At 57.6% G+C, this 27,516-nt stretch overlaps 2 protein-coding genes across 6 annotated transcripts in view; one reads left to right on the top strand and one right to left on the bottom strand.

The window, feature by feature from the left end:
- LOC142467997 (uncharacterized) overlaps nt 1–17,979 on the bottom strand; it is a 78,583-nt gene extending 60,604 nt beyond the window's left edge. The window contains exons 1-2 of one of the 5 annotated variants that reach the window (XM_075574415.1): nt 17,443–17,979; nt 16,703–17,164 (exon numbers count right to left, since the gene is read on the bottom strand). The gene's annotated coding sequence lies outside the window, so the exon portion shown is untranslated. Of the gene's footprint in view, nt 1–16,691 lie in introns of all 5 variants that reach the window. The other 4 variants (XM_075574245.1, XM_075574330.1, XM_075574074.1 and 1 more) reach the window with 4 other exon arrangements.
- A 1,971-nt stretch (nt 17,980–19,950) lies between these two features.
- Nucleotides 19,951–27,516, top strand: part of LOC142467639 (uncharacterized) — a 98,834-nt gene continuing 91,268 nt past the window's right edge. Inside the window, exon 1 of the mRNA XM_075573602.1 lies at nt 19,951–20,086. The gene's annotated coding sequence lies outside the window, so the exon portion shown is untranslated. The remainder of the gene's footprint in view (nt 20,087–27,516) is intronic.

The raw sequence follows: 27,516 nt of genomic DNA on the forward strand, positions 1-27,516 counted from the left end.
GAGTCCTGTGCCCCTAGGAGTCACCCTAACCACCAAGTCCTGTGCCCCTGGGAATCACCCTAACCACCGAGTCCTGTGCCCCTGGGAGTCACCCTAACCACCAAGTCCTGTGCCCCTGGGAGTCACCCTAACCACCAAGTCCTGTGCCCCTGGGAATCACCCTAACCACCGAGTCCTGTGCCCCTGGGTGTCACCCTAACCACCATCTCCTGTGCCCCTAGGAGTCACCCTAACCACCATATCCTGTGCCCCTGGCAATCACCCTCACCACCAAGTCCTGTGCCCCTGGGACTCACCCTAACCACCACGTCCTGTGCCCCTGGGTGTCATCCTAACCACCAAGTCCTGTGCCCCTGGGAGTCACCCTTACCACCACGTCCTGTGCCCCTAGGAGTCACCCTCACCACCACGTCCTGTGCCCCTGGGTGTCACCCTCACCACCATGTCCTGCGCCCCTGGGAGTCACCCTAACCACTATATCCTGCGCCCCTGGGAGTCACCGTAACCACCAAGTCCTGTGCCCCTGGGTGTCACCCTAACCACCAAGTCCTGTGCCCCTGGGGTCACCCTAACCACCAAGTCCTGTGCCCCTGGAAGTCACCCTAACCACCACGTCCTGTGCCCCTGGGAGTCACCCTAACCACCAAGTCCTGTGCCCCCGGGAGTCACCCTAACCACCATGTCCTGTGCCCCCGGGAGTCACCCTAACCACCAAGTCCTGTGCCCCTGGGAGTCACCCTATCCACCAAGTCCTGTGCCCCTGGGGGTCACCCTAACCACCAAGTCCTGTGCCCCTGGGAGTCACCCTAACCACCAAGTCCTGTGCCCCTGGGAGTCACCCTAACCACCATATCCTGTGCTCCTGGGAATCACCCTCACCACCAAGTCCTGTGCCCCTGGGAGTCACCCTAACCACCATATCCTGTGCTCCTGGGAATCACCCTCACCACCAAGTCCTGTGCCCCTGTGACTCACCCTAACCACCACGTCCTGTGCCCCTGGGTGTCATCCTAACCACCAAGTCCTGTGCCCCTGGGAGTCACCCTTACCACCACGTCCTGTGCCCCTAGGAGTCACCCTCACCACCACGTCCTGTGCCCCTGGGTGTCACCCTCACCACCATGTCCTGCGCCCCTGGGAGTCACCCTAACCACCATATCCTGCGCCCCTGGGAGTCACCGTAACCACCAAGTCCTGTGCCCCTGGGTGTCACCCTAACCACCAAGTCCTGTGCCCCTGGGGTCACCCTAACCACCAAGTCCTGTGCCCCTGGGAGTCACCCTAATCACCAACTCCTGTGCCCCTGGGAGTCACCCTAACCACCAACTCCTGTGCCCATGGGAGTCACCCTAACCACCAAGACCTGTGCCCCCGGGAGTCACCCTAACCACCATGTCCTGTGCCCCCGGGAGTCACCCTAACCACCAAGTCCTGTTCCCCTGGGAGTCACCCTAACCACCAAGTCCTGTGCCCCTGGGAGTCACCCTAACCACCAAGTCCTGTGCCCCTGGGAGTCACCCTAACCACCAAGTCCTGTGCCCCTGGGAGTCACCCTAACCACCATATCCTGTGCTCCTGTGAGTCACCCTAACCACCAAGTCCTGTGCCCCTGGGAGTCACCCTAACCACCATGTCCTGTGCCCCTGGGAGTCACCCTAACCACCATGTCCTGTGCCCCTGGGACTCTCCCTAACCACCAAGTCCTGTGCCCCTGTGAGTCACCCTAACCACCAACTCCTGTGCCCCTGGGAGTCACCCTAACCACCAACTCCTGTGCCCATGGGAGTCACCCTAACCCCCAAGTCCTGCGCCCCTGGGAGTCACCCTAACCACCATGTCCTGTGCCCCCGGGAGTCACCCTAACCACCAAGTCCTGTGCCCCTGGGAGTCACCCTAACCACCATGTCCTGTGCCACTGGGAGTCACCCGAACCACCACGTCCTGTGCCCCTGGGAGTCTCCCTAACCACCAAGTCCTGTGCCCCTGGGAGTCACCCTAACCACCACGTCCTGTGCCCCTGGGAGTCACCCTAACCACCACGTCCTGTGCCCCTGGGAGTCACCCTCACCACCACGTCCTGTGCCCCTGGGTGTCACCCTAACAACCACGTCCTGTGCCCCTGGGAGTCATCCTAACCACCAAGTCCTGTGCCCCTGGGAGTCACCCTAACCACCAAGTCCTGTGCCCCTGGGAGTCACCCTAACCACCAAGTCCTGTGCCCCTGGGAGTCACCCTAACCACCATATCCTGTGCCCCTGGGAGTCACCCTAACCACCATATCCTGTGCCCCTGGGAGTCAACCTAACCCCTATATCCTGTGCCCCTGGGAGTCACCCTAACCACCGAGTCCTGTGCCCCTGGGAGTCACCCTAACCACCATATCCTGTGCCCCTGGGAGTCACCCTAACCACCATGTCCTGTGCCCCTGGGAGTCACCCTAACCACCAAGTCCTGTTCCCTGGGAGTCACCCTAACCACCAACTCCTGTGCCCCTGGGAGTCACCGTAACCACCAACTCCTGTGCCCCTGGAAGTCACCCTAAGCACCAAGTCCTGTGCCCCTGGGAGTCACCCTAACCACCAAGTCCTGTGCCCCTGGAAGTCACCCTAACCACCGAGTCCTGTGCCCCTGGGAGTCACCCTAACCACCAACTCCTGTGCCCCTGGGAGTCACCCTAACCACCAAGTCCTGTGCCCCCGGGAGTCACCCTAACCACCATGTCCTGTGCCCCCGGGAGTCACCCTAACCACCAAGTCCTGTGCCCCTGGGAGTCTCCCTAACCACCAATTCCTGTGCCCCTGGGAGTCACCCTAACCACCAAGTCCTGTGCCCCTGGGAGTCACCCTAACCACCAAGTCCTGTGCCCCTGGGAGTCACCCAACCCACCAAGTCCTGTGCCCCTGTGTGTCACCCTCACCACCACGTCCTGTGCCCCTGGGAGTCACCCTAACCACCATATCCTGTGCCCCTGGGAGTCACCCTAACCACCAAGTCCTGTGCCCCTGGGAGTCACCCTAACCACCAAGTCCTGTGCCCCTGGAAGTCACCCAACCCACCAAGTCCTGTGCCCCTGTGTGTCACCCTCATCACCATATCCTGTGCCCCTGGGAGTCACCCTAACCACCAAGTCCTTTGCCCCTGGGACTCACCCTAACCACCAAGTCCTGTGCCCCTGGGAGTCACCCTAACCACCAACTCCTGTGCCCCTGGGAGTCACCCTAACCACCAACTCCTGTGCCCATGGGAGTCACCCTAACCACCAAGTCCTGTGCCCCTGGGAGTCACCCTAACCACCATGTCCTGTGCCCCCGGGAGTCACCCTAACCACCAAGTCCTGTGCCCCTGGGAGTCACACTAACCACCATGTCCTGTGCCATTGGGAGTCACCCTAACCACCACGTCCTGTGCCCCTGGGAGTCACCCTAACCACCAAGTCCTGTGCCCATGGGAGTCACCCTAACCACCAAGTCCTGTGCCCCTGGGAGTCACCCTAACCACCATGTCCTGTGCCCCCGGGAGTCACCCTAACCACCAAGTCCTGTGCCCCTGGGAGTCACACTAACCACCATGTCCTGTGCCATTGGGAGTCACCCGAACCACCAAGTCCTGTGCCCCTGGGAGTCACCCTAACCACCAAGTCCTGTGCCCCTGGGAGTCACACTAACCACCATGTCCTGTGCCATTGGGAGTCACCCGAACCACCATATCCTGTGCCCCTGGGAGTCACCCTAACCACCAAGTCCTGTGCCCCTGGGAGTCACACTAACCACCATGTCCTGTGCCATTGGGAGTCACCCGAACCACCAAGTCCTGTGCCCCTGGGAGTCACCCTAACCACCATAATCATTGCCCCTGGGAGTCACCCTAACCACCATATCCTGTGCCCCAGAGAGTCAACCTAACCTCCATATCCTGTGCCCCCGGAAGTCACCCTAACCACCAAGTCCTGTGCCCCTGGGACTCACCCTAACCACCAAGTCCTGTGCCCCTGGGACTCACCCTAACCACCAAGTCCTGTGCCCCTGGGAGTCACCCTAACCACCAACTCCTGTGCCCCTGGGAGTCACCCTAACCACCAACTCCTGTGCCCATGGGAGTCACACTAACCACCAAGTCCTGTGCCCCTGGGAGTCACCCTAACCACCACGTCCTGTGCCCCCGGGAGTCACCATAACCACCAAGTCCTGTGCCCCTGGGAGTCACACTAACCACCATGTCCTGTGCCATTGGGAGTCACCCGAACCACCACGTCCTGTGCCCCTGGGAGTCACCCTAACCACCAAGTCCTGTGCCCCTGGGAGTCACCCTAACCACCATGTCCTGTGCCCCTGGGAGTCACCCTAACCACCATGTCCTGTGCCCCTGGGAGTCACCCTAACCACCAAGTCCTGTGCCCCTGGGAGTCACCCTCACCACCACGTCCTGTGCCCCTGGGAGTCACCCTAACCACCAAGTCCTGTGCCCCCGGGAGTCACCGTAACCACCATATCCTGTGCCCCTGGGAATCACCCTAACCACCAACTCCTGTGCCCATGGGAGTCACCCTAACCACCAAGTCCTGTGCCCCTGGGAGTCAGCCTAACCACCATGTCCTGTGCCCCCGGGAGTCACCCTAACCACCAAGTCCTGTGCCCCTGGGAGTCACACTAACCACCATGTCCTGTGCCATTGGGAGTCACCCGAACCACCAAGTCCTGTGCCCCTGGGAGTCACCCTAACCACCACGTCCTGTGCCCCTGGGAGTCACCCTAACCACCAAGTCCTGTGCCCCTGGGAGTCACCCTAACCACCAAGTCCTGTGCCCCTGGGACTCACCCTAACCACCAAGTCCTGTGCCCCTGGGAGTCACCCTAACCACCAACTCCTGTGCCCCTGGGAGTCACCCTAACCACCAACTCCTGTGCCCATGGGAGTCACACTAACCACCAAGTCCTGTGCCCCTGGGAGTCACCCTAACCACCACGTCCTGTGCCCCCGGGAGTCACCATAACCACCAAGTCCTGTGCCCCTGGGAGTCACACTAACCACCATGTCCTGTGCCATTGGGAGTCACCCGAACCACCACGTCCTGTGCCCCTGGGAGTCACCCTAACCACCAAGTCCTGTGCCCCTGGGAGTCACCCAAACCACCATGTCCTGTGCCCCTGGGAGTCACCCTAACCACCATGTCCTGTGCCCCTGGGAGTCACCCTAACCACCAAGTCCTGTGCCCCTGGGAGTCACCCTCACCACCACGTCCTGTGCCCCTGGGAGTCACCCTAACCACCAAGTCCTGTGCCCCCGGGAGTCACCGTAACCACCATATCCTGTGCCCCTGGGAATAACCCTTACCACCAACTCCTGTGCCCATGGGAGTCACCCTAACCACCAAGTCCTGTGCCCCTGGGAGTCAGCCTAACCACCATGTCCTGTGCCCCCGGGAGTCACCCTAACCACCAAGTCCTGTGCCCCTGGGAGTCACACTAACCACCATGTCCTGTGCCATTGGGAGTCACCCGAACCACCAAGTCCTGTGCCCCTGGGAGTCACCCTAACCACCACGTCCTGTGCCCCTGGGAGTCACCCTAACCACCAAGTCCTGTGCCCCTGGGAGTCACCCTAACCACCAAGTCCTGTGCCCCTGGGAGTCACCCTAACCACCACGTCCTGTGCCCCTGGGAGTCACCCTCACCAACACGTCCTGTGCCCCTGGGAGTCACACTAACCACCATGTCCTGTGCCATTGGGAGTCACCCGAACCACCAAGTCCTGTGCCCCTGGGAGTCACCCTAACCACCAAGTCCTGTGCCCCTGGGAGTCACCCTAACCACCATATCCATTGCCCCTGGGAGTCACCCTAACCACCATATCCTGTGCCCCTGGGAGTCAACCTAACCCCCATATCCTGTGCCCCCGAGAGTCACCCTAACCACCAAGTCCTGTGCCCCTGGGACTCACCCTAACCACCAAGTCCTGTGCCCCTGGGAGTCACCCTAACCACCAAGTCCTGTGCCCCTGGGAGTCACCCTAACCACCAACTCCTGTGCCCCTGGGAGTCACCCTAACCAACAAGTCCTGTGCCCATGGGAGTCACCCTAACCACCAAGTCCTGTGCCCCTGGGAGTCACCCTAACCACCATGTCCTGTGCCCCCGGGAGTCACCCTAACCACCAAGTCCTGTGCCCCTGGGAGTCACACTAACCACCATGTCCTGTGCCATTGGGAGTCACCCGAACCACCACGTCCTGTGCCCCTGGGAGTCACCCTAACCACCAAGTCCTGTGCCCCTGGGAGTCACCCTAACCACCATGTCCTGTGCCCCTGGGAGTCACCCTAACCACCACGTCCTGTGCCCCTGGGAGTCACCCTAACCACCAAGTCCTGTGCCCCTGGGAGTCACCCTCACCACCACGTCCTGTGCCCCTGGGAGTCACCCTAACCACCAAGTCCTGTGCCCCCGGGAGTCACCGTAACCACCATATCCTGTGCCCCTGGGAATCACCCTAACCACCAACTCCTGTGCCCATGGGAGTCACCCTAACCACCAAGTCCTGTGCCCCTGGGAGTCACCCTAACCACCATGTCCTGTGCCCCTGGGAGTCACACTAACCACCATGTCCTGTGCCATTGAGAGTCACCCGAACCACCAAGTCCTGTGCCCCTGGGAGTCACCCTCACCACCACGTCCTGTGCCCCTGGGAGTCACCCTAACCACCACGTCATGTGCCCCTAGGAGTCACCCTCACCACCAAGTCCTGTGCCCCTGGGATTCACCCTAACCACCAAGTCCTCTGCCCCCGGGAGTCACCGTAACCACCATGTCCTGTGCCCCTGGGAATCACCCTAACCACCAACTCCTGTGCCCATGGGAGTCACCCTAACCACCAAGTCCTATGCCCCTGGGAGTCACCCTGACAACCAAATCCTGTGCCCCTGGGAGTCACCCTAACCACCAAGTCCTGTGCCCCTGGGAGTCACCCTAACCACCACGTCCTGTGCCCTGGGAGTCAACCTAACCCCCAAGTCCTGTGCCCCTGGGAGTCACACTAACCACCACGTCCTGTGCCATTGGGAGTCACCCGAACCACCAAGTCCTGTGCCCCTGGGAGTCACCCTCACCACCACGTCCTGTGCCCCTGGGTGTCACCCTAACCACCACGTCCTGTGCCCCTGGGAGTCACCCTAACCACCAAGTCCTGTGCCCCTGGGAGTCACCCTAACCACCAAGTCCTGTGCCCCTGGGAGTCACCCTAACCACCAAGTCCTGTGCCCCTGGGAGTCACCCTAACCACCAAGTCCTGTGCCCCTGGGAGTCACCCTAACCACCACGTCCTGTGCCCCTGGGAGTCACCCTAACCACCAAGTCCTGTGCCCCTGGGAGTCACCCTAACCACCAAGTCCTGTGCCCCTGGGAGTCACCCTAACCACCATGTCCTGTGCCCCCGGGAGTCACCCTAACCACCAAGTCCTGTGCCCCTGGGAGTCACCCTAACCACCACGTCCTGTGCCCCTGGGAGTCACCCTAACCACCAAGTCCTGTGCCCCTGGGAGTCACCCTCACCACCACGTCCTGTGCCCCTGGGAGTCACCCTAACCACCAAGTCCTGTGCCCCCGGGAGTCACCGTAACCACCATATCCTGTGCCCCTGGGAATCACCCTAACCACCAACTCCTGTGCCCATGGGAGTCACCCTAACCACCAAGTCCTGTGCCCCTGGGAGTCACCCTAACCACCAAGTCCTGTGCCCCTGGGAGTCACACTAACCACCATGTCCTGTGCCATTGGGAGTCACCCGAACCACCAAGTCCTGTGCCCCTGGGAGTCACCCTAACCACCAAGTCCTGTGTCCCTGGGAGTCACCCTAACCACCAAGTCCTGTGCCCCTGGGAGTCACCCTAACCACCAAGTCCTGTGCCCCTGGGAGTCACCCTCACCACCACGTCCTGTGCCCCTGGGAGTCACCCTAACCACCACGTCCTGTGCCCCTGGGAGTCACCCTCACCAGCAAGTCCTGTGCCCCTGGGACTCACCCAAACCACCAAGTCCTCTGCCCCCGGGAGTCACCGTAACCACCATGTCCTGTGCCCCTGGGAATCACCCTAACCACCAACTCCTGTGCCCATGGGAGTCACCCTAACCACCAAGTCCTGTGCCCCTGGGAGTCACCCTGACCACCAAATCCTGTGCCCCTGGGAGTCACCCTAACCACCAAGTCCTGTGCCCCTGGGAGTCACCCTAACCACCACGTCCTGTGCCCTGGGAGTCACCCTAACCACCAAGTCCTGTGCCCCTGGGAGTCACACTAACCACCACGTCCTGTGCCATTGGGAGTCACCCGAACCACAAAGTCCTGTGCCCCTGGGAGTCACCCTCACCACCACGTCCTGTGCCCCTGGGTGTCACCCTAACCACCAAGTCCTGTGCCCCCGGGAGTCACCGTAACCACCATATCCTGTGCCCCTGGGAATCACCCTAACCACCAACTCCTGTGCCCATGGGAGTCACCCTAACCACCAAGTCCTGTGCCCCTGGGAGTCACCCTAACCACCAAGTCCTGTGCCCCTGGGAGTCACACTAACCACCATGTCCTGTGCCATTGGGAGTCACCCGAACCACCAAGTCCTGTGCCCCTGGGAGTCACCCTAACCACCAAGTCCTGTGTCCCTGGGAGTCACCCTAACCACCAAGTCCTGTGCCCCTGGGAGTCACCCTAACCACCAAGTCCTGTGCCCCTGGGAGTCACCCTCACCACCACGTCCTGTGCCCCTGGGAGTCACCCTCACCACCACGTCCTGTGCCCCTGGGAGTCACCCTCACCACCAAGTCCTGTGCCCCTGGGACTCACCCAAACCACCAAGTCCTCTGCCCCCGGGAGTCACCGTAACCACCATGTCCTGTGCCCCTGGGAATCACCCTAACCACCAACTCCTGTGCCCATGGGAGTCACCCTAACCACCAAGTCCTGTGCCCCTGGGAGTCACCCTGACCACCAAATCCTGTGCCCCTGGGAGTCACCCTAACCACCAAGTCCTGTGCCCCTGGGAGTCACCCTAACCACCACGTCCTGTGCCCTGGGAGTCACCCTAACCACCAAGTCCTGTGCCCCTGGGAGTCACACTAACCACCACGTCCTGTGCCATTGGGAGTCACCCTCACCACCAAGTCCTGTGCCCCTGGGAGTCACCCTCACCACCACGTCCTGTGCCCCTGGGTGTCACCCTCACCACCACGTCCTGTGCCCCTGGGTGTCACCCTAACCACCACGTCCTGTGCCCCTGGGAGTCACCCTAACCACCAAGTCCTGTGCCCCTGGGAGTCACCCTAACCACCATGTCCTGTGCCCCCGGGAGTCACCCTAACCACCAAGTCCTGTGCCCCTGGGAGTCACACTAACCACCATGTCCTGTGCCATTGGGAGTCACCCGAACCACCACGTCCTGTGCCCCTGGGAGTCACCCTAACCACCAAGTCCTGTGCCCCTGGGAGTCACCCTAACCACCAAGTCCTGTGGCCCCTGGGAGTCACCCTAACCACCATGTCCTGTGCCCCTGGGAGTCACCCTAACCACCATGTCCTGTGCCCCTCGGAGTCACCCTAACCACCAAGTCCTGTGCCCCTGGGAGTCACCCTCACCACCACGTCCTGTGCCCCTGGGAGTCACCCTAACCACCACGTCCTGTGCCCCCGGGAGTCACCGTAACCACCATATCCTGTGCCCCTGGGAATCACCCTAACCACCAAGTCCTGTGCCTCTGGGAGTCACACTAACCACCATGTCCTGTGCCATTGGGAGTCACCCGAACCACCAAGTCCTGTGCCCCTGGGAGTCACCCTAACCACCAAGTCCTGTGCCCCTGGGAGTCACCCTAACCACCAAGTCCTGTGCCCCTGGGAGTCACCCTAACCACCACGTCCTGTGCCCCTGGGAGTCACCCTCACCACCACGTCCTGTGCCCCTGGGAGTCACCCTAACCACCATGTCCATTGCCCCTGGGAGTCACCCTAACCACCATATCCTGTGCCCCTGGAAGTCAACCTAACCCCCATATCCTGTGCCCCCGAAAGTCACCCTAACCACCAAGTCCTGTGCCCCTGGGACTCACCCTAACCACCAAGTCCTGTGCCCCTGGGAGTCACCCTAACCACCAACTCCTGTGCCCATGGGAGTCACCCTAACCACCAACTCCTGTGCCCATGGGAGTCACCCTAACCACCAAGTCCTGTGCCCCTGGGAGTCACCCTAACCACCATGTCCTGTGCCCCCGGTAGTCACCCTAACCACCAAGTCCTGTGCCCCTGGGAGTCACACTAACCACCATGTCCTGTGCCATTGGGAGTCACCCGAACCACCACGTCCTGTGCCCCTGGGAGTCACCCTAACCACCAAGTCCTGTGCCCCTGGGAGTCACCCTAACCACCATGTCCTGTGCCCCTGGGAGTCACCCTAACCACCACGTCCTGTGCCCCTCGGAGTCACCCTAACCACCAAGTCCTGTGCCCCTGGGAGTCACCCTCACCACCACGTCCTGTGCCCCTGGGAGTCACCCTAACCACCAAGTCCTCTGCCCCCGGGAGTCACCGTAACCACCATATCCTGTGCCCCTGGGAATCACCCTAACCACCAACTCCTGTGCCCATGGGAGTCACCCTAACCACCAAGTCCTGTGCCCCTGGGAGTCACCCTAACCACCATGTCCTGTGCCCCCGGGAGTCACCCTAACCACCAAGTCCTGTGCCTCTGGGAGTCACACTAACCACCATGTCCTGTGCCATTCGGAGTCACCCGAACCACCAAGTCCTGTGCCCCTGGGAGTCACCCTAACCACCAAGTCCTGTGTCCCTGGGAGTCACCCTAACCACCATATCCTGTGCCCCTGGGAGTCACCCTAACCACCAAGTCCTGTGCCCCTGGGAGTCACCCTAACCACCAAGTCCTGTGCCCCTGGGAGTCACCCTAACCACCACGTCCTGTGCCCCTGGGAGTCACCCTCACCACCACGTCCTGTGCCCCTGGGAGTCACCCTAACCACCATGTCCATTGCCCCTGGGAGTCACCCTAACCACCATATCCTGTGCCCCTGGAAGTCAACCTAACCCCCATATCCTGTGCCCCCGAGAGTCACCCTAACCACCAAGTCCTGTGCCCCTGGGACTCACCCTAACCACCAAGTCCTGTGCCCCTGGGAGTCACCCTAACCACCAACTCCTGTGCCCATGGGAGTCACCCTAACCACCAAGTCCTGTGTCCCTGGGAGTCACCCTAACCACCATATCCTGTGCCCCTGGGAGTCACCCTAACCACCAAGTCCTGTGCCCCTGGGAGTCACCCTAACCACCAAGTCCTGTGCCCCTGGGAGTCACCCTAACCACCATATCCATTGCCCCTGGGAGTCACCCTAACCACCATATCCTGTGCCCCTGGGAGTCAACCTAACCCCCATATCCTGTGCCCCCGGGAGTCACCCAAACCACCAAGTCCTGTGCCCCTGGGACTCACCCTAACCACCAAGTCCTGTGCCCCTGGGAGTCACCCTAACCACCAACTCCTGTGCAGCCTGGGAGTCACCCTAACCACCAACTCCTGTGTCCATGGGAGTCACCCTATCCACCAAGTCCTGTGCCCCTGGGAGTCACCCTAACCACCATGTCCTGTGCCCCCGGGAGTCACCCTAACCACCAAGTCCTGTGCCCCTGGGAGTCACCCTAACCACCATGTCCTGTGCCCCCGGGAGTCACCCTAACCACCAAGTCCTGTGCCCCTGGGAGTCACACTAACCACCATGTCCTGTGCCATTGGGAGTCACCCGAACCACCAAGTCCTGTGCCCCTGGGAGTCACCCTAACCACCAAGTCCTGTGCCCCTGGGAGTCACACGAACCACAATGTCCTGTGCCATTGGGAGTCACCCGAACCACCAAGTCCTGTGCCCCTGGGAGTCACCCTAACCACCAAGTCCTGTGTCCCTGGGAGTCACCCTAACCACCATATCCTGTGCCCCTGGGAGTCACCCTAACCACCAAGTCCTGTGTCCCTGGGAGTCACCCTAACCACCATATCCTGTGCCCCTGGGAGTCACCCTAACCACCAAGTCCTGTGCCCCTGGGAGTCACCCTAACCACCAAGTCCTGTGCCCCTGGGAGTCACCCTAACCACCATATCCATTGCCCCTGGGAGTCACCCTAACCACCATATCCTGTGCCCCTGGGAGTCAACCTAACCCCCATATCCTGTGCCCCCGGGAGTCAACCTAACCCCCATATCCTGTGCCCCCGGGAGTCACCCTAACCACCAAGTCCTGTGCCCCTGGGACTCACCCTAACCACCAAGTCCTGTGCCCCTGGGAGTCACCCTAACCACCAACTCCTGTGCCCCTGGGAGTCACCCTAACCACCAACTCCTGTGCCCATGGGAGTCACCCTAACCACCAAGTCCTGTGCCCCTGGGAGTCACCCTAACCACCATGTCCTGTGCCCCCGGGAGTCACCCTAACCACCAAGTCCTGTGCCCCTGGGAGTCACCCTAACCACCATGTCCTGTGCCCCTGGGAGTCACACTAACCACCATGTCCTGTGCCATTGGGAGTCACCCGAACCACCAAGTCCTGTGCCCCTGGGAGTCACCCTAACCACCAAGTCCTGTGCCCCTGGGAGTCACACTAACCACCATGTCCTGTGCCATTGGGAGTCACCCGAACCACCAAGTCCTGTGCCCCTGGGAGTCACCCTAACCACCAAGTCCTGTGTCCCTGGGAGTCACCCTAACCACCAAGTCCTGTGTCCCTGGGAGTCACCCTAACCACCACATCCTGTGCCCCTGGGAGTCACCCTAACCACCAACTCCTGTGCCCCTGGGAGTCACCCTAACCACCAAGTCCTGTGCCCCTGGGAGTCACCCTAACCACCATATCCATTGCCCCTGGGAGTCACCCTAACCACCATATCCTGTGCCCCTGGGAGTCAACCTAACCCCCATATCCTGTGCCCCCGGGAGTCACCCTAACCACCAAGTCCTGTGCCCCTGGGAGTCACCCTAACCACCAAGTCCTGTGCCCCTGGGAGTCACCCTAACCACCAAGTCCTGTGCCCCTGGGAGTCACCCTAACCACCATATCCATTGCCCCTGGGAGTCACCCTAACCACCATATCCTGTGCCCCTGGGAGTCAACCTAACCCCCATATCCTGTGCCCCCGGGAGTCACCCAAACCACCAAGTCCTGTGCCCCTGGGACTCACCCTAACCACCAAGTCCTGTGCCCCTGGGAGTCACCCTAACCACCAACTCCTGTGCAGCCTGGGAGTCACCCTAACCACCAACTCCTGTGTCCATGGGAGTCACCCTATCCACCAAGTCCTGTGCCCCTGGGAGTCACCCTAACCACCATGTCCTGTGCCCCCGGGAGTCACCCTAACCACCAAGTCCTGTGCCCCTGGGAGTCACCCTAACCACCATGTCCTGTGCCCCCGGGAGTCACCCTAACCACCAAGTCCTGTGCCCCTGGGAGTCACACTAACCACCATGTCCTGTGCCATTGGGAGTCACCCGAACCACCAAGTCCTGTGCCCCTGGGAGTCACCCTAACCACCAAGTCCTGTGCCCCTGGGAGTCACACGAACCACAATGTCCTGTGCCATTGGGAGTCACCCGAACCACCAAGTCCTGTGCCCCTGGGAGTCACCCTAACCACCAAGTCCTGTGTCCCTGGGAGTCACCCTAACCACCATATCCTGTGCCCCTGGGAGTCACCCTAACCACCAAGTCCTGTGTCCCTGGGAGTCACCCTAACCACCATATCCTGTGCCCCTGGGAGTCACCCTAACCACCAAGTCCTGTGCCCCTGGGAGTCACCCTAACCACCAAGTCCTGTGCCCCTGGGAGTCACCCTAACCACCATATCCATTGCCCCTGGGAGTCACCCTAACCACCATATCCTGTGCCCCTGGGAGTCAACCTAACCCCCATATCCTGTGCCCCCGGGAGTCAACCTAACCCCCATATCCTGTGCCCCCGGGAGTCACCCTAACCACCAAGTCCTGTGCCCCTGGGACTCACCCTAACCACCAAGTCCTGTGCCCCTGGGAGTCACCCTAACCACCAACTCCTGTGCCCCTGGGAGTCACCCTAACCACCAACTCCTGTGCCCATGGGAGTCACCCTAACCACCAAGTCCTGTGCCCCTGGGAGTCACCCTAACCACCATGTCCTGTGCCCCCGGGAGTCACCCTAACCACCAAGTCCTGTGCCCCTGGGAGTCACCCTAACCACCATGTCCTGTGCCCCTGGGAGTCACACTAACCACCATGTCCTGTGCCATTGGGAGTCACCCGAACCACCAAGTCCTGTGCCCCTGGGAGTCACCCTAACCACCAAGTCCTGTGCCCCTGGGAGTCACACTAACCACCATGTCCTGTGCCATTGGGAGTCACCCGAACCACCAAGTCCTGTGCCCCTGGGAGTCACCCTAACCACCAAGTCCTGTGTCCCTGGGAGTCACCCTAACCACCAAGTCCTGTGTCCCTGGGAGTCACCCTAACCACCATATCCTGTGCCCCTGGGAGTCACCCTAACCACCAACTCCTGTGCCCCTGGGAGTCACCCTAACCACCAAGTCCTGTGCCCCTGGGAGTCACCCTAACCACCATATCCATTGCCCCTGGGAGTCACCCTAACCACCATATCCTGTGCCCCTGGGAGTCAACCTAACCCCCATATCCTGTGCCCCCGGGAGTCACCCTAACCACCAAGTCCTGTGCCCCTGGGACTCACCCTAACCACCAAGTCCTGTGCCCCTGGGAGTCACCCTAACCACCAACTCCTGTGCCCCTGGGAGTCACCCTAACCACCAAGTCCTGTGCCCATGGGAGTCACCCTAACCACCAAGTCCTGTGCCCCTGGGAGTCACCCTAACCACCATGTCCTGTGCCCCCGGGAGTCACCCTAACCACCAAGTCCTGTGCCCCTGGGAGTCACCCTAACCACCAACTCCTGTGCCCATGGGAGTCACCCTATCCACCAAGTCCTGTGCCCCTGGGAGTCAACCTAACCACCATGTCCTGTGCCCCCGGGAGTCACCCTAACCACCATGTCCTGTGCCCCTGGGAATCACCCTAACCACCAACTCCTGTGCCCATGGGAGTCACCCTAACCACCAAGTCCTGTGCCCCTGGGAGTCAGCCTAACCACCATGTCCTGTGCCGCCGGGAGTCACCCTAACCACCAAGTCCTGTGCCCCTGGGAGTCACCCTAACCACCATGTCCTGTGCCATTGGGAGTCACCCGAACCACCAAGTCCTGTGCCCCTGGGAGTCACCCTAACCACCACGTCCTGTGCCCCTGGGAGTCACCCTAACCACCAAGTCCTGTGCCCCTGGGAGTCACCCTAACCACAAAGTCCTGTGCCCCTGGGAGTCACCCTAACCACCACGTCCTGTGCCCCTGGGAGTCACCCTAACCACCAAGTCCTGTGCCCCTGGGAGTCACACTAACCACCATGTCCTGTGCCATTGGGAGTCACCCGAACCACCACGTCCTGTGCCCCTGGGAGTCACCCTAACCACCAAGTCCTGTGCCCCTGGGAGTCACCCTAACCACCACGTCCTGTGCCCCTCGGAGTCACCCTAACCACCAAGTCCTGTGCCCCTGGGAGTCACCCTCACCACCACGTCCTGTGCCCCTGGGAGTCACCCTAACCACCAAGTCCTCTGCCCCCGGGAGTCACCGTAACCACCATATCCTGTGCCCCTGGGAATCACCCTAACCACCAACTCCTGTGCCCATGGGAGTCACCCTAACCACCAAGTCCTGTGCCCCTGGGAGTCACCCTAACCACCATGTCCTGTGCCCCCGGGAGTCACCCTAACCACCAAGTCCTGTGCCTCTGGGAGTCACACTAACCACCATGTCCTGTGCCATTGGGAGTCACCCGAACCACCAAGTCCTGTGCCCCTGGGAGTCACCCTAACCACCAAGTCCTGTGTCCCTGGGAGTCACCCTAACCACCATATCCTGTGCCCCTGGGAGTCACCCTAACCACCAAGTCCTGTGCCCCTGGGAGTCACCCTAACCACCAAGTCCTGTGCCCCTGGGAGTCACCCTAACCACCACGTCCTGTGCCCCTGGGAGTCACCCTCACCACCACGTCCTGTGCCCCTGGGAGTCACCCTAACCACCATGTCCATTGCCCCTGGGAGTCACCCTAACCACCATATCCTGTGCCCCTGGAAGTCAACCTAACCCCCATATCCTGTGCCCCCGAAAGTCACCCTAACCACCAAGTCCTGTGCCCCTGGGACTCACCCTAACCACCAAGTCCTGTGCCCCTGGGAGTCACCCTAACCACCATATCCTGTACCCCTGGGAGTCACCCTAACCACCATATCCTGTGCCCCTGGGAGTCACCCTAACCACCAAGTCCTGTGCCCCTGGGAGTCACCCTAACCACCATATCCTGTACCCCTGGGAGTCACCCTAACCACCATATCCTGTGCCCCTGGGAGTCACCCTAACCACCAAGTTCTGTGCCCCTGGGACTGCCAGTCTCAGTGAAACCCAGTTGCTGTTAACCAGTTCTTAAATAAAATTGTAGTGCAGTCACTCCGCCTCCCACCGGGGTCTGAATCCTGAACAAGTAGCAGTACTGACACCACAGTGTCCCGTTACCTCACACATCTATGAAAAGAAAACCATAAAAGGGTAAAATGGATATGACTAATACCTCAGTATTACCTGCTCGCTGTCTGTGATTACTCCTGTATTCCTCCCTCACTGCTCCCACTCCCGCTGCCTAGACTGCAGATCTCAAGAGGGTCCGTAGTACATAGGAGAAGCTGGACCTGTGGTTCCCCTCTGTGGCTGCAGGATGGGCAGCAGCTGGACCTGTGGTTCCCTTCTGTGGGTGCAGGATGGGTGCTGGACCTGTGGTTCCCCTCTGTGGGTGCAGGATGGGTGCTGGACCTGTGGTTCCCCTCTGTGGGTGCAGGATGGGTGATGGACCTGTGGTTCCCCTCTGTGGGTGCAGGATGGGTGCAGGACCTGTGGTTCCCCTCTGTGGGTGCAGGATGGGTGCTGGATCTGTGGTTCCCCTCTGTGGGTGCAGGATGCGTGCTGGACCTGTGGTTCCCCTCTGTGGGTGAAGGATGGGTGCTGGACCTGTGGTTCCCCTCTGTGGGTGCAGGATGGGTGCTGGACCTGTGGTTCCCCTCTGTGGGTGCAGGATGGGTGCTGGACCTGTGGTTCCCCTCTGTGGGTGCAGGACCTGTGGTTCCCCTCTGTGGGTGCAGGATGGGTGCTGGACCTGTGGTTCCCCTCTGTGGGTGCTGGACCTGTGGTTCCCCTCTGTGGGTGCAGGATGGGTGCTGGACCTGTGGTTCCCCTCTGTGGGTGCAGGATGGGTGCTGGACCTGTGGTTCCCCTGTGGGTGCAGGGCTGGGTGCTGGACCTGTGGTTCCCCTCTGTGGGTGCAGGACCTGTGGTTCCCCTCTGTGGGTGCAGGGCTGGGTGCTGGGGAGATGATCAGATGCTTGCTGAGCTGTAACCTCCTACTGGATAGGGCAGAGAGGCTTAACTCACACAGATAAGTGACTGTAATTTATAGGGGCCCCTAATTGGGACTGGTCCCCACACTATGCTAAGCGCACTGAGACATGGAAGTATCTGTATTACCAGTAATCTCCTCCTACCGGGTGAGGGCAATGTGCAGCTCACACACCCTCCCTGTCTCACTGCCTGCTACATCCGGGTCACAGCACTAAAACACCCTGCTCTGTTACTGCCCCAGCCCCCTGTGAGAGAGAAAGGGAATGGGGGGGCGGGGGGACATTATGGATATAAGTTTAATCCTTTAGCTGTATTACAACCTCAGGGGTTATGTTATCCCCAGGTTACCTCCTTCATATCATTGGCCAAAAGTGAGCAGTGAGGGAGCAGGCGGTGTATACACCGCTACATGCAGAAGTAACTCTCTCTCCCTAGCACAGTGTCTGGGAAATGTTACTGTGCTGCTTCTATGTGTCACTGCTACTGAAGGCTAGAAAACTACAACTCCCATGATGCCCTGCGTGTGAGCATGCGCAGTAGGACATAGTGCTGTGACCCGGATGTAGCAGGCAGTGATACAGGGAGGGTGTGAGAGCTGCACATTGCCCTCACCCGGTAGGAGGAGATTACTGGTAATACAGATACTTCCATGTCTCAGTGCGCTTAGCATAGTGTGGGGACCAGTCCCAATTAGGGGCCCCTATAAATTACAGTCACTTATCTGTGTGAGTTAAGCCTCTCTGCCCTATCCAGTAGGAGGTTACAGCTCAGCAAGCATCTGATCATCTCCCCAGCACCCACCCTGCACCCACAGAGGGGAACCACAGGTCCAGCACCCATCCTGCACCCACAGAGGGGAACCACAGGTCCAGCACCCATCCTGCACCCACAGAGGGGAACCACAGGTCCAGCACCCATCCCTGCACCCACAGAGGGGAACCACAGGTCCAGCACCCACCCTGCCCCCACAGAGGGGAACCACAGGCCCTGCACCCACAGAGGGGAACCACAGGTCCAGCATCCATCCTGCACCCACAGAGGGGAACCACAGGTCCAGCATCCATCCTGCACCCACAGAGGGGAACCACAGGTCCAGCACCCATCCCTGCACCCACAGAGGGGAACCACAGGCCCAGCACCTATCCTGCACCCACAGAGGGGAACCACAGGTCCAGCACCCATCCTGCACCCACAGAGGGGAACCACAGGTCCAGCACCCATCCTGCACCCACAGAGGGGAACCACAGATCCTGCACCCATCCTGCACCCACAGAGGGGAACCACAGGTCCAGCACCCATCCTGCACCCACAGAGGGGAACCACAGGTCCAGCACCCATCCTGCACCCACAGAGGGGAACCACAGGTCCAGCACCCATCCTGCACCCACAGACGGGAACCACAGGTCCAGCACCCATCCTGCACCCACAGAGGGGGACCACAGATGTAGCACCCACAGAGGGGAACCACAGGTCCAGCACCCATCCTGCACCCACAGAGGGGAACCACAGGTCCAGCTGCTGCCCATCCTGCACCCACAGAGGGGAACCACAGGTCCAGCACCCACAGAGGAGAACCACAGGTCAAGCACCCATCCTGCACTCACAGAGGGGAACCACAGGTCCAGCACCCATCCTGCACCCACAGAGGGGAACCACAGGTCCAGCACCCATCCTGCACCCACAGAGGGGAACCACAGGTCCTGCACCCATCCTGCACCCATCCTGCACCCACAGAGGGGAACCACAGGTCCAGCACCCATCCTGCACCCACAGAGGGGAACCACAGGTCCAGCACCCATCCTGCACCCACAGAGGGGAACCACAGGTCCAGCATCCATCCTGCACCCACAGAGGGGAACCACAGGTCCAGCACCCACAGAGGGGGACCACAGATCTAGCAGCCACAGAGGGGAACCACAGGTCCAGCACCCATCCTGCACCCACAGAGGGGAACCACAGGTCCAGCTGCTGCCCATCCTGCACCCACAGAGGGGAACCACAGGTCCAGCACCCATCCTGCACCCACAGAGGAGAACCACAGGTCAAGCACCCATCCTGCACTCACAGAGGGGAACCACAGGTCCAGCACCCATCCTGCACCCACAGACGAGAACCACAGGTCCAGCACCCATCCTGCACCCACAGAGGGGGACCACAGATCTAGCACCCACAGAGGGGAACCACAGGTCCAGCACCCATCCTGCACCCACAGAGGAGAACCACAGGTCAAGCACCCATCCTGCACTCACAGAGGGGAACCACAGGTCCAGCACCCATCCTGCACCCACAAAGGAGAACCACAGGTCCAGCACCCATCCTGCACCTACAGAGAGAACCCACAGGCCCAGCACCCATCCTGCACACACAGAGGGGAGCCACAGGTCCAGCTGCTGCCCATCCTGCACCCACAGAGGGGAACCACAGGTCCAGCTGCTGCCCATCCTGCACCCACAGAGGGGAACCACAGGTCCAGCTTCTCCTATGTACTACGGACCCTCTTGAGATCTGCAGTCTAGGCAGCGGGAGTGGGAGCAGTGAGGGAGGAATACAGGAGTAATCACAGACAGCGAGCAGGTAATACTGAGGTATTAGTCATATCCATTTTACCCTTTTATGGTTTTCTTTTCATAGATGTGTGAGGTAACGGGACACTGTGGTGTCAGTACTGCTACTTGTTCAGGATTCAGACCCCGGTGGGAGGCGGAGTGACTGCACTACAATTTTATTTAAGAACTGGTTAACAGCAACTGGGTTTCACTGATACTGGCAGTCCCAGGGGCACAGGACGTGGTGGTGAGGGTGAGTCCCAGGGGCACAGGACTTGGTGGTTAGGGTGACTCCCAGGGGCACAGGACTCGGTGGTTAGGGTGACTCCCAGGAACACAGGATTTGGTGGTTAGGGTGACTCCCAGGGGCACAGGAGTTGGTGGTTAGGGTGACTCCCAGGGGCACAGGACTTGGTGGTTAGGGTGACTCCCAGGGGCACAGGACTTGGTGGTTAGGGTGACTCCCAGGGTCACAGGATATGGTGGTTAGGGTGACTCACAGGAACACAGGATATGGTGGTTAGGGTGACTCCCAGGGGCACAGGATATGGTGGTTAGGGTGACTCCCAGGGGCACAGGACTTGGTGGTTAGAGTGACTCCCAGGGGCACAGGACTTGGTGGTTAGGGTGACTCCCAGGGGCACAGGACTTGGTGGTTAGGGTGACTCCCAGGGGCACAGGATATGGTGGTTAGGGTGACTCACAGGAACACAGGATATGGTGGTTAGGGTGACTCCCAGGGGCACAAGAGTCAGTGGTTAGGGTGACTCCCAGGGGCACAGGATATGGTAGTTAGGGTGACTCCCAGGGGCACAGGACTTGGTGGTTAGGGTGACTCCCAGGGGCACAGGACTTGGTGGTTAGGGTGACTCCCAGGGGCACAGGACTCGGTGGTTAGGGTGACTCCCAGGGGCACAGTTCTTGGTGGTTAGGGTGACTCCCAGGGGCACAGGACTTGGGGGTTAGGGTGACTCCCAGGGGCACAGGACTCTGTGGTTAGGGTGACTCCCAGGGGCACAGGACTTCGTACTTAGGGTGACTCCCAGGGGCACAGGATATGGTGGTTAGGGTGACTCCCAGGGGCACTGGACTTGGTGGTTAGGGTGACTCCCAGGGGCACAGGATATAGTGGTTAGGGTGAGTCCCAGGGGCACAGGACATGGTGGTTAGGGTGACACCCAGGGACACAGGACTCGGTGGTTAGGGTGACTCCCAGGGGCACAGGACTCGGTGGTTAGGGTGACTCCCAGGGGCACAGGACTTGGTGGTTAGGGTGACTCCTAGGGGCACAGGACTTGGGGGTTAGGGTGACTCCGAGGGGCACAGGACTCTGTGGTTAGGGTGACACCCAGGGGTACAGGATATGGTGGTTAGGGTGACTCCCAGGGGCACAGGATATGGTGGTTAGGGTGACTCCCAGGGGCACAATTCTTGGTGGTTAGGGTGATTCCCAGTGGCACAGGATTTGGTGGTTAGGGTGACTCCCAGGGGCACAGGAGTTGGTGGTTAGGGTGACTCCCAGGGGCACAGGAGTTGGTGGTTAGGGTGACTCCCAGGGGCACAGGACTCAGTGGTTAGGGTGACTCCCAGGGGCACAGGAGTTGGTGGTTAGGGTGACTCCCAGGGGCACAGGACTTGGTAGTAAGGGTGACTCCCAGAGGCACAGTAGTTGGTGGTTAGGGAGACTCCCAGGGGCACAGGACTTGGTGGTTAGGGTGACTCCCAGGGGCACAGGACTTGGTGGTTAGGGAGACTCCCAGGGGCACAGGACTTGGTGGTTAGGGTGACTCACAGGGGCACAGGACTTGGTGGTTAGGGTGACTCCCAGGGGCACAGGACTTGGTGGTTAGGGTGACTCCCGGGGGCACAGGACTTGGTGGTGAGGGTGATTCCCAGGGGCACAGGACTTGGTGGTTAGGGTGACTCCCAGGGGCACAGGACTTGGTGGTTAGGGTGACTCCCAGGGGCACAGAACTTGGTGGTGACTGTGATTCCCAGGGGCACAGGACTTGGTGGTGACTGTGATTCCCAGGGGCACAGGATATGGTGGTTAGGGTGACTCCCAGGGGCACAGGACTTGGTGGTTAGGGTGACTCCCAGGGGGACAGGACGTGGTGGTTAGGGTGACTCCCAGGGGCACAGGACTTGGTGGTTAGGGTGACTCCCAGGGGCACAGGACTCGGTGGTTAGGGTGACTCCCAGGGGGACAGGACGTGGTGGTTAGGATGACTCCCAGGGGCACAGGATATGGTGGTTAGGGTGACTCCCAGGGGCACAGGACTTGGTGGTGAGGGTGACTCCCAGGGGCACAGGACTCGGTGGTTAGGGTGACTCCCAGGGGGACAGGACGTGGTTGTTAGGGTGACTCCCAGGGGCACAGGACTTGGGGGTTAGGGTGACTCCCAGGGGCACAGGACTTGGTGGTTAGGGTGACTCCCAGGGGCACAGGACTTGGTGGTGAGGGTGACACCCAGGGGGTGATACACGTTCTGCCGCCCCCTGGCACTGACCTCGGGCACCTCTTCTCACCCGGTGCAGCACCTTATTTGCTAATAATTAATGTAACACAAACACGGTTAATATTGGCTTATGCTGAGGCCACACACCTGAGCTAAGCTTGGCCAGATCTTACTGCGGAGACATTATCATCTTGTGCTGCGGAATTAACCCATTACGGCCCTAATAGCTGGACACTAAAATATACTTATACAGACCCTTCAGCATTTTGCACATAATGATCGGTCCCACTGTGGTCCTTGTAATGTACTTGTGTGGGATGGAGGTACTTGCAAGCAATACCTATCAACGTCCCCTAATTACACAACGCTGCACAGAAGACTTTCTTTTTAATGTGTACACCATGTCTTGCTCTCAAACTGATACACTGCATGTTTTTGAGGCCTGTATGTGCCTGTGCATCACATAGTTACTGGTATGTATGTTTATACGTGCCTGTGCATCACATAGTTACTGGTATGTATGTTTATATGTGCCTGTGCATCACGTAGTACCTGGTATGTATGTTTATACGTGCCTGTGCATCACGTAGTACCTGGCATGTATGTTTATATGTGCCTGTGCATCACGTAGTACCTGGTATGTATGTTTATATGTGCCTGTGCATCACGTAGTACCTGGTATGTATGTTTATATGTGCCTGTGCATCACATAGTTACTGGTATGTATGTTTATACGTGCCTGTGCATCACATAGTTACTGGTATGTATGTTTATATGTGTCTGTGCATCACATAGTTACTGGTATGTATGTTTATACATTCCTGTGCATCATGTAGTCACTGGTATGTATGTTTATACATTCCTGTGCATCACATAGTCACTGCTATGTATGTTTATACGTGCCTGTGCATCACGTAGTCACTGGTGTGTATGTTTATACGTGCCTGTGCATCACGTAGTCACTGGTATGTATGTTTATACGTGCCTGTGCATCACGTCGTCACTGGTATGTGTGTTTATACGTGCCTGTGCATCACGTCGTCACTGGTATGTATGTTTATACGTGCCTGTGCATCACGTAGTCACTGGTATGTATGTTTATACGTGCCTGTGCATCACGTAGTCACTGGTATGTATGTTTATACGTGCCTGTGCATCACGTAGTCACTGGTATGTATGTTTATACGTGCCTGTGCATCACGTAGTCACTGGTATGTGTGTTTATACGTGCCTGTGCATCACGTAGTCACTGGTATGTGTGTTTATACGTGCCTGTGCATCACGTAGTCACTGGTTTGTGTGTTTATACGTGCCTGTGCATCACGTAGTCACTGGTATGTGTGTTTATACGTGCCTGTGCATCACGTTGTCACTGGTATGTGTGTTTATACGTGCCTGTGCATCACGTAGTACCTGGTATGTATGTTTATACGTGCCTGTGCATCACGTAGTACCTGGTATGTATGTTTATACGTGCCTGTGCATCACATAGTCACTGGTATGTATGTTTATACGTGCCTGTGCATCACGTAGTCACTGGTATGTATGTTTATACGTGCCTGTGCATCACGTAGTACCTGGTATGTATGTTTATACGTGCCTGTGCATCACGTAGTACCTGGTATGTATGTTTATACGTGCCTGTGCATCACGTAGTACCTGGTATGTATATTTATACGTGCCTGTGCATCACGTAATACCTGGTATGTATGTTTATACGTGCCTGTGCATCACGTAGTACCTGGTATGTATGTTTATACGTGTCTGTGCATCACATAGTCACTGGTATGTATGTTTATACGTGTCTGTGCATCACATAGTACTTGGTATGTAAGTTTATACGTGCCTGTGCATCACGTAGTACCTGGTATGTATGTTTATACGTGCCTGTGCATCACGTAGTCACTGGTATGTATGTTTATACGTGCCTGTGCATCACGTAGTCACTGGTATGTGTGTTTATACGTGCCTGTGCATCACGTAGTCACTGGTATGTGTGTTTATACGTGCCTGTGCATCACGTAGTCACTGGTATGTATGTTTATACGTGCCTGTGCATCACGTAGTACCTGGTATGTATGTTTATACGTGCCTGTGCATCACATAGTCACTGGTATGTATGTTTATACGTGCCTGTGCATCACGTAGTACCTGGTATGTATGTTTATACGTGCCTGTGCATCACGTAGTACCTGGTATGTATGTTTATACGTGCCTGTGCATCACATAGTCACTGGTATGTATGTTTATACGTGCCTGTGCATCACGTAGTACCTGGTATGTATGTTTATACGTGCCTGTGCATCATGTAGTACCTGGTATGTATGTTTATACGTGCCTGTGCATCACGTAGTACCTGGTATGTATGTTTATACGTGCCTGTGCATCACGTAGTACCTGGTATGTATGTTTATACGTGCCTGTGCATCACGTAGTTACTGGTATGTATGTTTATACGTGCCTGTGCATCACGTAGTACCTGGTATGTATGTTTATACGTGCCTGTGCATCACGTAGTCACTGGTATGTATGTTTATATGTGCCTGTGCATCACGTAGTCACTGGTATGTATGTTTATATGTGCCTGTGCATCACGTAGTATCTGGTATGTATGTTTATACGTGCCTGTGCATCACGTAGTCACTGGTTTGTATGTTTATACGTGCCTGTGCATCACGTAGTACCTGGTATGTATGTTTATACGTGCCTGTGCATCACGTAGTCACTGGTATGTATGTTTATACGTGCCTGTGCATCACGTAGTACCTGGTATGTATGTTTATACGTGCCTGTGCATCACATAGTCACTGGTATGTATGTTTATACGTGCCTGTGCATCATGTAGTACCTGGTATGTATGTTTATACGTGCCTGTGCATCATGTAGTACCTGGTATGTATGTTTATACGTGCCTGTGCATCACGTAGTACCTGGTATGTATGTTTATACGTGCCTGTGCATCACGTAGTACCTGGTATGTATGTTTATACGTGCCTGTGCATCACGTAGTTACTGGTATGTATGTTTATACGTGCCTGTGCATCACGTAGTACCTGGTATGTATGTTTATACGTGCCTGTGCATCACGTAGTCACTGGTATGTATGTTTATATGTGCCTGTGCATCACGTAGTATCTGGTATGTATGTTTATACGTGCCTGTGCATCACGTAGTCACTGGTATGTATGTTTATACGTGCCTGTGCATCACATTGTCACTGGTGTGTATGTTTATACGTGCCTGTGCATCACATAGTCACTGGTATGTATGTTTATATGTGTCTGTGCATCACATAGTCACTGGTATGTATGTTTATATGTGTCTGTGCATCACATAGTCACTGGTATGTATGTTTATATGTGCCTGTGCATGACATTGTCACTGGTATGTATGTTTATACGTGTCTGTGCATCACATAGTTACTGGTATGTATGTTTATACGTGCCTGTGCATCACATAGTTACTGGTATGTATGTTTATACGTGCCTGTGCATGACATAGTCACTGGTATGTATGTTTATACGTGTCTGTGCATCACATAGTCACTGGTATGTATGTTTATACGTGCCTGTGCATCACGTAGTACCTGGTATGTATGTTTATACGTGCCTGTGCATCACGTAGTACCTGGTATGTATGTTTATGCGTGTCTGTGCACTACAAGAAACAAAACACAAAGGGAGCCCAGAGCTACTTCCAATATGACAAAAATACACAGTGAGATATATATATATATATATATATATAATTTTTTTTTTTTTTTTACTGTGTATTTTTGTCATATATATATATCTTGAAAAAAGGGTTATTTAGTTTAACCCTTTGGCCAAAGCATTATAAGCCACTTCAAGGCATGACCATAATATTGCAGGTCCTAACACTAAGGCCCGGGCCATAGAGCACTCAGGCGTGCTGAGCCGCGCTGAACAGATGCAGAACGCCCCTGCATCTGCTATCAGCGCGGCTATAGTTTCTCCCTGCTCATGCGCGCTGATGCGCGCTGATGCGCGCTGATGCGCGCTGATGCGCGCTGAGGAGGAGAAACTCTTCCCCGAGCGCCAAACTGAAATTTGGTGCTCGGAGGAGCGGTCACGTGACCGCTCCCATCCAATGGGGCTGCAGCCGGTTCCCTACAGAGCCGCCATTACCAGACAGAAGGTGTTGTGTGTGTTGTGTGTGTGTGTGTGTGTGTGTAGGAGGGGGGGGGAGAGGGTGATGCCCCGATCGCTGTCTCCCTTCTGCTCCGGTCCCTGCCCCCCTTCTGCTCCGGTCCCGGCCCCCCTTCTGCTCCGGTCCCTGTCTCCTGTGGGTGTGTTGTGTGTGTGTCTGTGTGTGCATATGTGTGTATGCGTGTGTGTGTGTGTGTGTGTGCGCATTGTGTGCCGTGTGTGTGTGTGTTTGCATTGTGTGCATTGTGTGTGTGTGTGTGTGCATATGTGTGTGTGTGCATTGTGTGTGTGTGTGTGTGCATATGTGTGTGTGTGCATTGTGTGTGCATTGTGTGTGTGTGTATGCATGTGTGTGTGTGTATATATGTGTGTGTATATATAATGTATATTTGTGTGTGTGTGTGTGTGCATTGTGTGTGTGTGTGTGTGTGTGTGTGTGTGTGTGTGTGTGTGTGTGTGTGTGTGTGTGTGTGTGTGTTTGCGTGCGTGCGTGCGTGAATATATTTATCAAAGTTGCACAATGTTAATAAATAATTTCTTCTCACCACATGTTTTTTTTTTAATTTTTAAAATATTATATAATATACACACACACACACACACACACACACACACACACACGTTCCCCAGTGACACACAAATACACAGAACACTTCAAAGTGACACACACACAAACACACTGACAGCTACCAAGTGACACACACACACACACACACAGTGATACCCGCCTCCCAAGCGCGCTTGCTGTCTCCTCTGTCAGGACAGCAAAAAGCTCCTGGTAGCGTGAGCGTCAGCAAGCGAGAGCACTGCTTAGCGACGCTCAGTGCACT

This window comes from Ascaphus truei, chromosome 1 (assembly GCF_040206685.1).
Source record: "Ascaphus truei isolate aAscTru1 chromosome 1, aAscTru1.hap1, whole genome shotgun sequence".
Classification (NCBI taxonomy): Eukaryota; Metazoa; Chordata; class Amphibia; order Anura; family Ascaphidae; genus Ascaphus; species Ascaphus truei.